Source organism: Protomyctophum bolini, assembly GCF_963924005.1.
Source record: "Protomyctophum bolini genome assembly, chromosome: 11".
Classification (NCBI taxonomy): domain Eukaryota; kingdom Metazoa; phylum Chordata; class Actinopteri; order Myctophiformes; family Myctophidae; genus Protomyctophum; species Protomyctophum bolini.
The window spans coordinates 14464076-14477417 of record NC_137872.1 but is presented as its reverse complement, the minus strand read 5'-3'; positions in this window follow the sequence as shown (position 1 = coordinate 14477417).

Below are 13342 nucleotides of genomic sequence, written 5' to 3'. Positions count from 1 at the left end.
TCATATATCCAAAGCAGACTGCTGGGCGAGCGCTGGTGCTTTGGCATGGGGGGGGGGGGGGGGGTCAGATCAGACTGACCTATGGGTGGTCGTGTGGACCAGACTGACCTATGGGTGGTCGTGTATGGACCAGACTCAGCCGTGCAAAGCTGCCGACGGCTCACTGACATTTAGCTCAATCTCCCTGTGGGATCAGGTTACTGCGGCTCATTCTAAGCACCGGGCTCTAATACTGATAACACGCTGCAGTGTTAATGCTGTCGGGCGTGCGCATGCCCACCCAAACGCACACACACTTCACCCACCCAACTCAACCCACCTACTGTACCCACCCCGTGGACAATTTACGTGTGACACTTGACACAGACATCATTATGGGTCAGTTTGTTCTAATGAGTGGGAGTTTGGCATTAGTTTTTTCTTGTAAAAGGCAGAATCCGTAATTTTGCAGGGGTAACGTATACGCAGATATTTTATTCCCATTAAAATTTGAACAATAAAGTGTCAATTAGCAACAACAACTTTACTGGGATGACAGGCTTATGATGAATGAATATTGAAACATAGGATCCTGTTATATATTATATTAAGCAGATCTACAAGCTCACAACGCATCACTTTGCTCCACGTTGTGTGCTTGTAGAACAGCTATTTTCACTACTTCTTAAACATTTGTTTTTTTACGTTTTTACGTTTTTCTTTGATTTATTCATGAAATTGGGAATGTTTTTAGATTTAAAAATAATAATATTAGTTAAAAACAAAATATAGGAAATAAAAAAACAAAGGGACCCATAAAAAAGTGTCTGTGACCCATAGAAGGGTCCCGACTCAGTGTTTGGGAACCACTGGCACAGTGTATAGTATTACGGGCAGTGGTGCCAGGCAGCGAGGGCCTTGACGCGTGCCACTGCACCTATAGCAGCAGTTGTGCTGTCTTGGTATAAATAGTCCTGTTTGAAGAGGGGTTGGCAGCGTATAACACAATAGCAGAATTGCTGTGTTCTTTCACGGAGGGCTGGAGAATGTGCGGACTATTGTCACTGTCAGTGAGGTCTGAAGGTCATGCCAAGGAAAAAGGGAGAGCTGCCCAGGAACACTGGAAGTTTTCCTAGAATTCCCCATTGGTCCTGGATTATGACCTCTGGGCTCACTACATAAATGATCCAAAGGAAAAGTGGACATTGTTTAATAATATTATTATTATTATTAATAATAATAATAGTAATAATAATTCTTATATGTTACAAAGTTCTTTATAAAAATACAAATGAAAGAGAAGCAACAAAGTTCAGTAGGATTTAATAAAATGCAACAGTTAAATTAAACGAGCACCAATAATATTTAAAAAGGGGTTTTGAGCTATAGCAAGCTATAGCAAGGTCCAACAGCAGGCCGTTCCTGACGGGCCATGACTGCAAAGGACCGTTCGGTCACACTTGGTCACCAACCTAAGAGCTGAATCAGAGGACCTCAGGCAGAGGACAGACACAGGAGTTTTAACAACTCTGCTAGATGGCCGTATGGTGCATCAAATGAAAGGACACAATAGTGTGTTGTGATTGACATCCTCTCACAAACTACATGGCATTGTCTTTGTGTCAAATCTGCTGCCCTCCTGCTCACCCTTCAACTCAGACACTCGCCATATTCCAGGCCTAAACCTTTGAACAAGAAGAGCTTTAGTGTTCTGGGAAAATGGATGGACGGGAAATGTGAAGCTTGTAACAGGCGGGGCAAACAGTAACGTCACGGTTCCCATGTGTGGATAGATTCCTTCCAACAATCTCTCACCTGAAAATCTCACTCTGTTCTCCATTTCCCATGCAGCTGGTAGCCCTTGTTCCCTCTCCTGTCCCCCGCCTGCATCATCACTGTGCTGCCACGCACGCCTAAAAACAGGACCTGGAGGCTCACCAAGTCCAGGCATACTCTCTTCGCAAGACAGTGTCCCTGCATGCACGAGCACTGCAGGACACACTAGTGTCTTCTCATGTTGCCGTGTTAAGTCACCAGACTCATGCCTCGGAAGGTGGTACAGTTTCCTCCCAGCAGAGATTGGAACATGAGAATGAGCCACTTCCTCTTAACTTCAGAGCCGTCTGGCCTGCCATGATGAAGCTGAGCCAACACCAACATGGCCCCGTTTCATCTCTGACAAAGTGCCATAACTACGCAATGAATCAAACAGATTTAAAAAGTGTTTCAAATGGCCAGCCAAATGGGTTAACGCCGGTGAATATGCAATATTCTACTATTAATTGTATATTTGTTCATGCGGACGGCCATTTAATAGTTTATCCCCAAAATTACAAAGGCTGATTTGCACTTTGGCTTTGCATTCATGCTCGTTAGACCACTTACTCCATAAAAATAGTGTTCACTTTGAACTCGCAGTGAATTTTAGAATGGATGAACGAACACTTCTACATGTGGGTTGGGCTAAGTAATCCTGTCTCAAAAGTAAAACAGTGAACAACTGAACATAATTCCAGTCACACATCAGTATTCATCCACCGGATAATGTGATGTGAGGTGAACTGTGTTTTAGCCCTTCCAGTGAATTTTCCAGAGTATTTTCAGCTCCCTAAACTCACCTCCTTGGCTGTTGGCAGGGCAGGTTGACTCGAGAAACACAAAGATGCAAGCTGAAAAGAAGTGAAAAGAAGTGATGCTGTTGCAACCAGCGTTCAAGCATGCCCCTTTAGTGTTGATATGCATCAGGCCAGTGGTTTCTCAACCTGTGGGGGGGGGGGGGGGGGGGGGGGAGAAAAGGTGACAGATGTCAGTGAAGTGACAATATAAGACCTTTTTAATACCTCAACAAACTAAGAACTGTTGAAACTTTGGGAAAATGGCAAAAAATATATAAGAAAGAGGCAGGGGGGGGGGTTGACACAGTTGATCATTAGTTTTTAAATGTCGATTTAAAATATTTGGCACCCAATTGATCCTCAGTGGTGGTAATTTAACTCTGAACAGGGTACAAAATGTAACCAAAAAGTGTATACAGTCTTTAGAGTTACAGATCCCCCCTCACCCCCCAAGGGTCCGTTTGGTCCCTATAACTATCAATCATTTACAGTAGCCGTGTGGGGACCGCCTGGAACCCCCAGGAGCAGCTCTGGGCCATCGCCACTCTGAGAAGCAGGCAGGTAGCAGGTAGGTGTGCCTGTAACTGTGGCTATAGACGAATTCACAGAGGGGGCGCGGCCATTACTGAGGTGTAATCCATGGTGCTCCGTAGGCCAGGTGTAGCTAATCAGTGCTGCTGCACTTAATGGTACACCTCAGTAATGGCCGCACCCAGGCAAGCCTCTGTGAATTTGTCTATAGCTCCAGCAGACAGGCAGGATGCGCCGTCTTTGGCAGGTTACTTCTAGAAGCCAGGCATTGTTGGAGTTTGAGCGTATATATATTTAACCCTGTGCCTGCCTCCATGTAGGGAGCTGCAGCAAGGCCTGGAGGAGCAGCGCTGACAGCATGACAAACGAGAGGTGACGGACACAGGAGGGAGCGCTCCACCAACATGACAACTAGGAGGGATCACACAGAGCTCAGCCAAAAGTACATGAAAATGTGACAAGAATCCGCACTGGACTGGACTTTTTTAACTTTTCATTGAATAATCATTTTGTAAAAGTATATTAATTATATGTACTCAATTCTTGGTCTACCCTACTTTTTTAATGATTTTCTTTGTAGGCCGACAGGAAATGGGGAGAGAGATGGGGGGTGACTGACATGCAGTAAAGGCCATTGGGATTGGGAACCCTCTGCACACTGCCAGACTTGGACTAATGGCCAAGTTGCCTGGACCACTGCCCAGGCCGTTCTGGCCAACTTTTGAACAAATTTCAATGGGCGTGGCATGGAGGTGATCAGCCTGTGCGTAAGTTGAGGTGTTATGGTTTGCTTGGAGCCATAAACTAATTTGTATTGTTGAGTCTAGTGTCTCACACACAATCCTCTTGACAAATACAACATAGACTCTCTGTGGGGTTCAGGTCAGGCCAGTTGGCTGGTCAGTTAAGCACAGGGTTAGGGTTAATACCATGGTCAGTACACCAATTACTAGTTTTGGCACTGTGGGCAGGTACAGTACAGTACAGTAAATGTATAGGCTGCTGGATACCCCCCCCCCCACACACACACACACACACACACACACACACACACACACACACACACACACACACACACACACACACACAAATGGAACACTAGCTGTGTGATAAAATATATAAATGTGACCTTGCCGACACAAGTGTCAACATTTCTGAGTATGTCACAGTATGTTCAAGTGTGTGTGTGTGTGTGTGAGAGAGAAAGAAAGAGACAAAGGGAGAGAGAGTGAGCGACAGACAGAGATAATGGCATGCGTTATAGACAGGTGTGTGTGTGTGTGTGTGTGTGTGTGCACATCGAGAAGAATGCTTGTGAATGTGTGCGTGTGTGTATGTGTGTGTGCACGCACAAACACACAAATGTGTACATGAGTGTGTGACAGGTTTTTGACTGGAATAGTGCTAAGCTGTCAGTGATGTCTGTCCCTAATGTGTTTGCACAGTAACGCACGCACGATTTGGCCGGATTGTCCCGGTTTCAAGCAGTGTGTCCCTGACAAATACCTCTAAAACACTGTTGGTGGAAGAAGTACTCACCTTTTGTACTTTTATACTTAAAGTGTCAATACGGCAATGGATAAATAGTATAGAGTAAAAGTTGGGAATTCAAAATGTACTTGAGTAAAAGTATAAACGTATTGGTAAGGGAAAAATATACATTGGTGTTACACTAAAAACTTGGCTTCCCATCATGCACCTGTAAACCAACATGCAGAAAAAACTGCAGGATGGGTGTGTCACATGATCGGGTGTAGCCAATCGTCACTGCATCCGCAGTGATTGAACAGAACGCGAACGTTCTGGGCTCATTTGTGAATTTATGCAGCATCCGGTTACAACAATATTAATGCTTCTGTAGAGAAACAAAGGTGAAGTGAGTGACTTCACAGCACAGGTGTAAACGGCACTTCTGCATAGTACGCATATGTCACGGTCTACTTGGCCACCCGATTGTGCACACAAACTGCTGAACAGAACAGGCAGAAAACACAGAGGTAAAGTGAGTGAGGTCAGAGCACACAACAGCAATTCCGTGTACTTATACGTCTGCATACGTCAAGGTCTATGACTTGGCCACCCGATTGTGAACACGGGCAGATTCCCTCAAATGTATAGATGTATAGAAATATTTTGAAAATAGCCAATCTTACAAGCACATGGTCGGCTATTTTCAAACGGCCGAAAATGTAATGTATATAAGTGAAGTGGTTAATGTATGTTTTGTAATAATAATCAAAATGCATGAATGGCCGCGCTGCCCGCGCATGTGCACGATGATGAACGTGCACATTGATTCCCGGGCGGTTTGAGGGATATAGGGCGGTTTGAGGGGCTGAATATTTGGTCACTCTATGTTACATATACTGTGGGGTCTCGCTCCAATACACCCGATCAAATCCTATTCTTATAATGGGAACCAACCAGCCACAAACAGGCCAGAGTACAGCACTCCAGACAGAGACAATCCATACATATCCTGAAACATATTGGGATATACAGTACATACAGTAGAAGTGTAGTATGTGCATGCCTTCATTGTGTACCAATTGGATTGAAGAGGATGGGAGTGTGTGTGTGTGTGTGTGTGTGGGGGGGGGGAGCTATAAGAGGAGCCCAGACATGTTATAAGTTATAACACATCGCTGCTATCAGGCAGAAAACCTTGTATCACCAATATTTCAACTTTGTTTTTGTAAATTAATACCATCATTTATCATCATGCTAGACTGTCCCACAGCAACAACAAACGGTCAATGTTGACAATAAGGAAAACGCTCAAGCCCTAAAGCCGAGATGCAAGCTCATAGATCAGCTATCTTTGAGTGGTGCAGCCACTCCATTGTGTGTCCCTGGCTGGCTGGGTCCATCCGAGCACGGAAATTGTGTTTTTTCACCAACAAAGTGTCACTGTTACACACACACCACACAGTACAGCACGCCCAGTTCAGAAAGGTCAGATTTTTGAAAATGTCCTGATTTGTCACTTGTCAAACAGCAGAATCTGTCAGCACCACTGCTCTAACCCATGTGCTGTTGTAATAGTGTGAAAAGACTCACGGAGGAATCAAGTCCTGACGTCATCTCAATCAGTGCTGCTCTCCACGCACACGGCTGTTGGAGAGAGAGGATTTAACCAGCCAACGCCCTACCTTCTGGTTCAGAGACCACCTCGGCGTTCTACCTGTAGCCTCCTTAGCTTCTACCTCCCGTGTGAAATATTCTTTTGTGGCTTATCTGTCATGCTCTGTAGTTGGTGCCTTTAATGTGGTTAAATGTATATGGGTGGTGGAATGCATTTGGGACGGAAAGAATCTGGCTTTCCAGGTTGTGTATGAATGAACAGACACATTTAACCCCCCCCCCCCCCCCCCCCCCCCCCCCCGCCCCTGCCACCAGGTTGGAAACATTGGAATAATTGACAATGGAAGAGGGCATGTATACAATGAGCTATTAAAATAGTTAGCTGTACAGAAGGTCCCATTTCTCCGAGGCCAGTTGACAACACTCCCTATTAATAGTGGGGGTTGTCCTTGGGTATTTTTATAAAAGGAGATGGTGTGTGTGTGTGTGTGTGTGTGTGTGTGTGTGTGTGTGTCAGAGAGAAAGAGAGACAAGGGGATGAGGATTTCCCAGAGAAGAGAGAATATCTTTGTTGTCAGGCAGAAACCACTTTCCATATTCACTCCATTTTCAAACTTTCTTTTTCTTTTTGTTGTGGTAAATCTGCTACTTTTGATGCTTTTGAATTTGAATCTTGAAACGTAAGAGTTTAGTTTTTTAGGGTTTTTTTTGTAACATATGAGGTTTCCACCTCTCTCTCTCACTCTCAGACAGACAGACACACATTGTGGTGATATTTTTAGCTGTGTGTGCACGCGCGTGTGTAGGTGTGTGTGCGTGCGTGTGTGTGTAGGTGTGTGCTGACCCGTTGTCCCACCACACACATCCCCAGGCCTTAAAAGGCCCCGGTGGTGCGGTGGACATGGTCGCTCGGCAACTGCTCGTGTTTTGTACCTAAGCTGTGAGGGTCCAGTGAGCGTCTACCCCCCCCCCCACACACACACACACACACACCTGCCCTTCATCATCCTAATTATCACCGCAATCCGCCTCCCCTCCCCCTACAGACAGACAGACAGACGTGTATACGTGTAAATTATGTAATGTAAAACATGCTGTAATTGCAAATGTTAAATGGTGTCTTATAAACCCATGAGGGTTGGGCACAAGGTGTGCATGACACGAAAATAAATAATCAATCAATCAATCATACACACTTAAGTTTTGCCATTTTTTTAACCATAACCCTAAGGCCAACAATGAAACTAAGGAAATAGCGCACTGAGCGCACTGTGCAATGCAAACTAATAGGCGAGTGCGCTCCCGGTACGCCTTTCCGAACGCACCCATAGTATATGAATCAGGCATAACTCCAACATAACCTTTGACCCATTAAGACCCATTCTACAAAATAATGCCTTCCAAATCCTCAGTTCTCACAAGATTGTTCAAACATTTTCAAAAATAGCAGACGTGCAAGCTCACAGCGCGGCCACACGTTTGATATTTTTGAACATCTTTCAATAGCCAACACACACAATACAATCGATGTGATGGGTTACATGCCTAGGAAATTAGGAATCCATAACAACAATCCCTGAAGCATTTCCTAATTGCATAAGCCTTTCTCCCTAGATATTTCTAACACATTCTCACACAATGTCTATTTCTGAAATTCTACTGTACGTGTGGAGATATTTGGCCCTCAATCATGCGGACAGTAATACAAGTACTGTAAACACGACAATAAAACAAATAAGTGTCGTTCTGGACGGTCTGAGAACCCACACGTGATTCAAATTAACTAATTGTTAACAGTTGCACTACTAGCAATAATATTCATCATAGTCTCTGTTGGTGTAGAAATAAATACATGGTTAGGAATCAACATATAAAACTGTAATATGATTTAAAATGAATTAACTAACATCCATGACCCAACAGTGTGGAACTGGTTGATTTGATCTAAATTAGCATGCATGGCATCCACAATTGAAAATGGAAAATGTTTAGGACTAGTGTTTGAAAATAAATGTTTTATTCAACTGAGGTCAATGAATACCTTGTTGTTTCAAAATAGCAGATCTACATTGTGAGCTTGTAGATCGGCTATTTTCAAATAGACAACGTTTAAATAGGGCTGAAGTGGTTAATGTATGTTTTGCAATAATCCAAATCTACAAAGTAACTAAAGTATAAAAAGAATTGTAGTGGACTAAAAGTACAATAATTGCTTCCAAGTTGTCGCAGAGTAGAAGTATTGAAAATTGGAAATAATCCAGTAAAGTAAAAGTACCTCATAATTGTACATTAAGTACAGTACTTGAGTAAATGTAATTAGTTACTTACTGCAGGCTGGGCAGGAATAGCAGGCATGCCATTATGTAGCCTATGTTTACAGTGTACTGATATTTGATCTCTAGACTCTTCTATAGTCACTCATTACCACCAGCATATCTCACTTAATACAGTAGGTATTGCGAGGCCAAAAGGACAAACGAGGTCAGGTGGCATTAGTAACTAGAAAAGTGCATGAGCTCCTCAGAGCACAGACCTCCGCCAGGCTAGGTTGGCTACCCAGGGCCTGCAACTTTGGAAGTCAATCATTCATAGCCAATCAGAATAGAACCTTAAAAATAATCATTTTGTGAAGAAAACCCAAGATGGCAGAATATCTGTCTGGCACAAAGGGGCAGAACCACATTGCGTCACGATCCACACGGGCATTGCATCTTACAATAAATGCACCGACTCTCTGTACGTGCAGTGTACGTACCATAACGTAAGTATACCCCCCGCCAAATGCCCATATATGGCCAGGCCCATATATGCCCATATACTGGTAACATCAGGGAACTCCATATATGGCCATGAAAGGGACAAGGACAGACATTTTATAGAGAGCTCCATATATGGGCATAAAAGGGATACAGGCAGACAGACAGACACAGAGATCTCCATATATGGGCACATCATGTCCTCGCATGATTTTTGAGCGGTGGATCCGCTCCATTACGGAGCTATGTGTGTCCGTCCGTATGAGTGTCCCTGTGTCCGAGCACAGAAAGCTGCAACACGGTAACTCTGTCATTTCTCAACCGGTTCGAATGCGGGAAGGCTCGCCGGAACGCGGCAGACCCCCTGGCCGTGTCCCTGGGGGTCTGGATGTTCCGGGGATCCCCACGCGGTAACTCTGTAATTTCTCTACAGTTTCGGACGGGGGAAGGCACGCCATGCCAGAACCAGGCCACGCCAGAACCAGGCCCCCCCTGGGTGCATTCCTGGGGGTCTGGATGTTCCGGGGACGCCCCGGGGACCCCCACACAGTAATTCTGTCATTTCTCAAATATTTTTATCAAAAGAAAATCTAAGTATAGTACAGAGCACAGTACACTACAATACAGTGCTCTAAATCCTTTAGACCCGTTATTGACCTTATACCAACCTTGAAACGTACCTTAGTTACATCGCCATCAACAGCCAATAAGTGACCACCATTCTTACACAACCGACCAACAGACAGACCGACTGACTGACATAACGACATATACATACAGTTCACACGGGTGTGATTTGTCTTTGGGGGTGGAGGGCACAGATGACAGACGTGACAATTTAAGGACTTTTAAGACCTTTTTAATACATAAAAAAGGAACAAAGACCTCAGACCTGAATCAAAAGCTGCTGCCACTGCGGATAGCCAATCTACAAGCTTACAAATTTGCGAGGCATTTGTGGAACCGTGTCAACAAAATGTAACGCCTTAATTCCTACAATTACAAGTGCTTATTAGAGAGGGGGGTCCCCAGTTCAAATAAGATTCATTTGGGGGGGTCCCTAGTTCAAATATGATTATTTTGGGAGGTCCCCTCCTGAAAAGGTGAAGAACCACTGATCTATGAAGACAGTGGTTTCCAAAAGGTTCATGTCAAGAAGTAGCCCAACATAGAAACCTCTTATCTCCGGAGATATTCTAACTCTGTGGGGTAAATCAATGCCCACTTGCTCATACTACAGCGTCACACAAAAAGCATCAAAAGTAGCAGCTCAACAAGCTCAAAACGTGGCACAAAGCACTGAGTATTAGATCTGTTGCATTCGCTACTTGAGTTTGAATATGGAAAAGTAACAGTTTTGGACGTGAGGTCAGAGGTTTCCATCCAACAGGGATTATCCGTGTCATTACTTGAATGATTCTTGTCTCTTTATAGCCAGAAAAATCATACTAATCCTCATCTAGTCAGGCCCACTTTGAGAACCACTGATCTAATACATCTGTCACATCTATGTATATGACTCCATATTTGGGCAAGGATTCCGAACCCCATTGACTTCCATTATATAGAAGTATAAAATCACACCCGTGTGAAGTGAGGAGCACTCTTATCATCCTGAAGTATTTGCTCAGACACTATGACGTAAAATTCCGCATTCATAGTCAATGGGAATTTAAGTTTGTGTATAGACACATTCAGAAACAGGTACTAAGCATTTAAAGTATGACGTATAAAGTACAGCAGCCTTGTGTTCATACAACAGAAAGATTGGGTAAAACCTTTCACTGCTTCGTCTCAACCATTACTCTATGGCTCTGGTCTCAGCCACCGCGGCGTATTTTTTGACATTCCATTTCTCTCCAAATCTGAATGTTGCCACCACTGTTGGAGCAGCCATAAACTACACAGGTTCATCCCGATGTTCTGGGCATCTTTGTAAAGTGAGTGTTAGTAGAAAGCAGGTAAAAGAGTAAGGTTTGAGCAGACTAATACCAGTAAGACACGCAAACGCGGGAAGCGAACGCAGCTGAGACCCTGCAGATCATGTCTGTCTGTCTGTGTGTCTGTCCCGCTGTTACTATGTGGACCTGGCCCCTTTTGTGCCCATATATGGAGCTGAGTGGACCTGGCCCCTTTTGTGCCCATATATGGAGCTGAGTGATTGCTGATGCAACACACTCCATATTTGGATAGCGGGACAGACACACACACAGACACACAGACAGACACACATGATCTGCTAGGTCTCATAGTAAGTGCTCACTGCGTTCGCAATCAATCATATATGTTCGCTGCGACCATGAGACCCGTTTCTGAATTTGTCAAATGGACAAAGTTTGTAGACACACACCAAAAGCTGGATATAGGAGGGGCTAGCGCACCTCAAAAACCATTATGTGGAAAGATTATGAGTGGAGGGTCTTCGGTGGCCTACTCTGGCACTGTGTTCTTAATAAGAGTATAGTTCACCGCAAAATTACTTATTTTAGCCAATAATTTGATGACCGGTAGAGTGTGTCCAGTAGGTGACTCAAAGACTGACCAGCCACCCGGCCATCACATTATTGGCTCAGCAAAGTGACAAAGACAAATAAGTCTCCATGAATTCAAGGCTTCATATGCCATGTGTAATGTAATGTGAAAATAAGATTTGTTTGGGGTGAACTACTCCTTTAAGTCGTCATGGTTAGCCCAGCCCGTATAATACCAGATTGCTATGGTTACCACTGTTGCTAATCAGAATCTTTAGACGCCAATCTGAATTTGAGGACCCCCATATGTGGGCACGTATGGTACATAATTCCATATTTGGGCATGACTGACTCAGCGTGACCTCATGGTGACAAGAGCATCACCTGTTTATAAGTCATCGCGGTCCCATTGATCTCCAACACTGCTACTGCGAACCAACTCAACAGGTTGTTTCTGTCTTTGCCTCGAGACTCAGAGGCTCAGGCAACATGAGGGCCAAGTGGAAGAAGAAACGGCAGCGCAGGCTGAAGCGTAAGAGGAGGAAGATGAGGCAGAGGTCAAAGTAGACCTTTGGGGGCAGCGATTGAGTGGTGGCCTAAAGCTAGAGGAGAGTGCCTGGTGGATGAAAGGTTCCCCGTTCCACCACCCCCAGTGCCCCCCCAAACCCAATGACCGCCGCTCCTCCACACCGTTGACGTGCCTTTGAGCAAGGCACTCCCCAATTGCTTCCAGAGTGGGGAGCTCACCATACCTACCCTGGTTAGATAAAAGGTTAAAAAACTAAACAAAAAAAAGGGATAAAAAGAACAAAATAAAAGTCTTGTTCACCTGCAGTTGTGATCCTGTCTGAACATTCAATGATGAGATTTTTCCAAGAGCTTTGAAGTAGGAATGGTCACCCTGGTCTGGAATGAAAGTCCTGGGTTTGAGAGTACACCATTTCCCCCTTACAATGCCAAGCCTTCAGAGGATGTCTACCGATAACTCAGCTGCCCGCTCTCCTCCCCGTCTCTGTCTATTAGGCTGCTGAGCTCTGAGGGATAGCCTGGATGGAACATCTGTCCTTCCGGGGAAAGCTACAATATAGCTGCAGCATTGGACTGCATGGTATAACCCGCAAGCATGCAGCTGGACCACATACAGATGGATGGATGGATGAGGATGGGTCCGAATAATCAATGAACTTTCTTTTTTTTCTTCACAAGCTATGCTGCCATCCAAAGCCTGACCGAGCGGATCCAGGCACCCCTAGCAAAATGTATACTATAGGCCTACTATAAAAACTGGTCGAACATTGGCCAAATTGACAAATAAATATACTGCAAGAAAGAAGCTGATCTACAAGCTCAACACTTGAGTGTCGCTATCCCCTCCTATGCCCAGCTTTGTGTGTTAGTGTGTACACTAACACCGGGCACTAGTGCAGTGTATAAAAACTGTGTGTTTTATTATAGTTCCGATGAACCATGTTGTCAATGGTGAACATTAACATCATCAAGTGCTTTCCGACACATATATGTGATGTGGATTCGCTTCTACACATCACAGGTTTATAGCCAGTAGAAAATGGGTGAACTTTGTCAAAATTATCCTCTCTCCTTATAGCTGTATCACTATACTGTATATCCCTAGATTTTCTGTCCCATCCTACTGCGCATGTGCTATGGGGGATTATCTTTTAGCCCCTGCATGTCTGCGTGCGTGTGTCAGTCTGAGCAGCCTACTGGGCCCGTTGCACAAAAATGGCACAAATCATAGATGCAGTGTCAAATTTGAATCACGCATTTAGGGCTCTCTAAACAACGCAGGCCCTTGAGTGATGTATGCTGCTCATACGTCACTGCAGCTGTGTTATATCTGCCACAGGTCACTCAGTGGACTGACTTTGTGCAAAGAAAAGTAAGG